Raw genomic sequence first — 4,892 nt, 5'->3', positions numbered from 1 at the left:
CTGTTTTATCTTTGAACTTTTTTCTGTTTAATGGATTACTGGAGAATACATTTTTGATGTTGCAACCTGCCCAATAAAGATCTGATTGTTACAGTCAGTAGTTCAGTCTTTGTGTGTGTGTGTGTGTGTGTGTGTGTGTGTGTGTGTGTGTGTGTGTGTGTGTGTGTGTGTGTGTGTGTGTGTGTGTCCCTCCGTTGTCTACTTTGGCGTCGCTCTATATGAGAGCGTGTATGCTCTCTTTCTCTTAAGTTGAAGGCTATAAAAGACGCCAAAGAGAAAGAAGAGACACTATAAACTTGCGATCCATCCAGCAAAGCAGCATCATTATGTTTTATGTTATGTTTGTTTAGTTTCTCTTCATTAGTCTGTTGGTACGTCATTTGATTCAGTACACATTTTGAGCAGAACACATTATGCCACGTTACCTTTCCATTTAAAACTACTTAAATAAAAGGGAGGTCATAAAACTGACCACATTGCATTACAGTTTACATACACAAAAGTGAAAGCACTACTGGTCAAAGTTGGTATACTGCAACAACAATAGCCGCATTTCCATTACAGCTTTGTGCAAAACAAAAATGTTCATAAAAACTATTGTTAAGTGACACTGTTTCCTTTAAACCGTTGTTATGCAACTAAAACTATTTTTTTTTCTCTCACAATAAGTCATTCCAAAAATCTAGGGTTGACTATATTCTAGCCACCGCACTAGCCATTATTTTTAATTTAAGAAGACATATATATAGTTTATACTGCATATTATGTCAAATATAATTTAAAAATAAGACAGAGGTCTCTATGTGCTCAGCTTAGAGCTGATGTGTTGCCCCTAGAGGTGGAAGTGGGGTACTTTAAAGGAGTCCCAGGGAAGGACAGGTTATGTTCTGTATGTGATTTATGTGTGGTGGAGGATGAATGTCATTTTATGTTTTATTGCCCACTGTAAAATAATTTAAGAATTGGTTTGTATAGTATAGTGCAACCGGAAAACCCGAAATTATGTTTTGGTTATTTTAAAATTATTATTATTTATTTTTTGTGTATGACAACCTTTGCTGAGAACCTTTGTATTATAAATAAATATAGATATATAATAAAATATACAGTAGGCCTATACAATTATAAACCACCAAACTATTGAAGTCCATTTCTGCCACATAAGAAAAAAAAATATGCTTTGGTAAATCATATGAGATAATAATCACAATTATGATAATTATGATGTTAAAAGTTAAAATTACGACATAACTTTTTCTCATAATTACGACTTGCCAAACCACGATTTCTTACCAGCATACGATTAGCATTGCATTACTGTACTATAGCGGTGCTCTGTATTTAGAACTATTACCTTTTCTGCTTTTAGAATAAAATATACTGTATAGCTATAAGATATATTGCCTGACATATTATTATTTTTTAAGCGTTGCTGCGTTCATACAGTGGCTTGCAGTGTTGTACTTGTTTGTTAGAACACTGACCAACTGACATCCAGGACAACTACAGTATACTTATAGATAATATAAATTCACACCACCAAATTCATTTTCAAACATGACAGGCTTAGGTTGAATCCATGTTTTATTATTGGCCATGACAGCAATCAAGCTGTACATTTAGAAGTTAAAGTGCTCCTGGCATACAGCTGTGAAGGTTATTTTTGTACTTTAAATGCTCTTGGTTCAGGCATCTGAGGGAGAGGAGAGCAGTGGGCGTTTGCCTCTGTTAGATCATATGCTGAGCTGTCAAGAGTAGGCGCAGGTTGGCCACACTTCAGATTGTGTCTGAATCTCAACTCACTTACGGTAATTATGCTCTATGAGGGAAATGTTTGCCTTGCCTTCTTGCACAAGTGCACGAATAACACGCACACACGTTCGAGCACATGTTCTCACATTTTCACACATTCTGCCCCCATATACACTCATATTCTTGTGGATTTCAGGATAACCCCACTCACACACACACAGTCATTGTAACTACCCACACAGGAGACAGCTCATATATCTCGTTTCTACTCATTTAGTTGAATTAATGCATCTCCATGACAACAATTATGCATATGCATGAAACCTCATTAATCTATAATATAATACATATTTCAGTAAGATTTATAATACAGCAGAAAATCTGTCAGAAACTGTAATTTGTGCCATACTCTAGTGTTGTATTGTAAGCATGTTGCTTTTTTAGCGGTCTACTGCTATTCTGTGATGCAACACGTAGCAAAGCTCAATAAACTCTGACAGTCGCAGTGAGTCCATAGTAACTGTTCCCCTGGAAACCACTCAGAAGTAGTGAATAGGACTGTCTGCATATTCTCTGTGTGTGTGTGTGTGTGTGTGTGTGTGTGTGTGTGTGTGTGTGTGTGTGTGTGTGTGTGTGTGTGTGTGTGTGTGTGTGTGTGTGTGTGTGTGTGTGTGTGTGTGTGTGTGTTTGCATTGATGTGGTTTCTATTAGCAAACAAAGAGGATTTGTTCTGCCATTCTGAACCATTTCATTGTTGTTGATGTAAAAATAATTTCCCTTGTTTTTATTTGTTTTACCAGGTTGGTTCGCACAGTATGTCGTGTGCATTATAAATTGCCAACAGTTTTGGGACATCCCTCCAAATCATTGAATTCAGGTGTTCCAATCATTTCCACGGCTACAGGTGCATAAAATCAAGCACCTACGCAGATGCTTTGACAAACATTTGGGAAAAAATGGGTCAATCTCAAGAGCTCAGTGAATTCAAGCGTGGTACCATGATAGGTTGTCACCTGTGTGATAAGTCGATTTGTGAAATTTCCTCACTACTAAATATTCCACGGTCAACTGTTAGTGGTATTATAACAAAGTGGAAGAAATTGGGAAGAACAGCAATTCAGCCATGAAATGATAGGCATTATAAAAAAAACATACCTCCAAGCTTTGTGTGGCCTTCAGATTAGCTCTAGAACAGTGTGTAGAGAGCTTCATGGAATGAGTTTCCATGGCCGAGCAGCTCATCCAAGCCTTACATCCTCAAGTGCTATGCAAAGCGTCAGATGCAGTGGTGTAAAGCACGCCACCACTGGACTCTAGAGCAGTGGAGACGTGTTCTCTGGAGTGACCAATCATGCTTCTCAGCCTGGTAAGAGACTGCCATGAGTATGGGTTTGGCTGTTGCCAGGAAAACGTACTTGTCTGACTGCATTGTGCCAAGTGTAAAGTTTGGTGGAGGGGTGGATTGTGGTGTGGAGTTGTTTTTCAGGTGTTGGGCTTGGCTGCTTAGTTCCAGTGAAAGGAACTCTTAATGTTTCAGCATACCAAGACATTTTAGACAATTTCATGCTCCCAACATTGTGGGAACAGTTTAAGGATGGCCCCTTCCTGTTTCAACATGACTACACACCAGTGCACAAAGCAATGCCCATAAAAACATGGATGAGCGAGTATTTGGTGCGGAGGAACTTGGCTGGCCTGCACAGAGTCCTGACCTCAACCCGATTGAACATCTTTGGGATGAATTAGAGCGGAGACTGTGAGCCAGGCCTTCTCCTATACCTGACCTCACAATTTGTGCTTCTAGAAGAATGGTCAAAAATTCTGATAAACACACTACTAAACCTTGTGGAAAGCTTTCCCAGAATAAGCTCTTATAGCTGCAAATGGTGGGCCAATTCTATATTAAACCCTACAGATTAAGAATGAGATGTCATTAAAGGTCATATGAATATAAAGCCAGGTGTCCCAAAATTTTCAACCATTTTTTTTTTTTTTTTTTTTGGCCCATTTTGGCATAGTCTTTATATATATATATATATATATATATATATATATATATATATATATATATATATATATATATATATATATATATATATATATATATATATATATATATATATATATATATATATATATATATATACATATAATTTATTTTTTTTTTTTTTATTATTCTATATATATATATATAGGACTGTATCTCAGTAACTAGGGATGTCCCGATCAGGTTTTTTTGCCTCCGAGTCATTTGATTTTGAGTATCTGCGGATACCGAGTCCCGATCCGATACTTCTATAATACATAAAAAAAGAATAAAGAAGAGCGAAAAAACAAACCAGGATGTTCCTTATTTTTTATTTTATTCACCTTATTTTAACACTCAACAACTCTAACAAACAGAGCACATCTGTGAGGTGGCTTGAACAATCAAGTAATAAATAACATCAATTCTTCAGTTTTGGATTTTTGTGCAACATTAAAATAAAAAAATTCCTGGACCGGAGTTGCAAATGCAGAACAATTAATTATGTTGGTGTGAAATAAACAGTTATGGAAATTAAATTAAATAATCTGCTCCCAATAATCCCGAAAAAAGTCTGTTAGTGCCTTAGTGACAATTTCTTCACTCAGAGATGATTTTGATCTCAGCTGTCAATCATGACATCACACAGCCGTTTTTATAGCATCAAATAACTAACTAAAACTAAACTTATTTAAAAAACGAAAACTTGAAATGAAATCATCGTGATGCTAACTGCCTACAATGACATAAATTAACTTTGGGGAAAAAATATTTGAAGTGTAATTTGACTGAAGTGTAATTAACAATGCTTTTCAGGTTTTTATGGGTGTAACATTAGTTTTTAGGTAGAGAAATTGAATAAAGTAGGCTAATCAAATGTAAAATGCATATTTAACTGTTTAAATTAAAGACTAATCCTTAAAAAAGCTATTCAATCAAGAGCAGTGGGTGATTTGATTCCTTATCTTTTCTTTGACATTTAACAGACAGCACGGCTACTGCCCCTTTAAGACCTAATGGAAGGCTCTGTGTCGTCTTTCTCGGCTGCATAAAGTCCTCTTAAATCATATTCAGACTATATGTCTCCTTGGATACTCATCAAGATCGACATGTT

The sequence above is a fragment of the Pseudorasbora parva genome, chromosome 11, assembly GCF_024679245.1.
Source record: "Pseudorasbora parva isolate DD20220531a chromosome 11, ASM2467924v1, whole genome shotgun sequence".
Taxonomy (NCBI): Eukaryota; Metazoa; Chordata; class Actinopteri; order Cypriniformes; family Gobionidae; genus Pseudorasbora; species Pseudorasbora parva.
Note: the sequence above shows the minus strand (reverse complement) of the source record.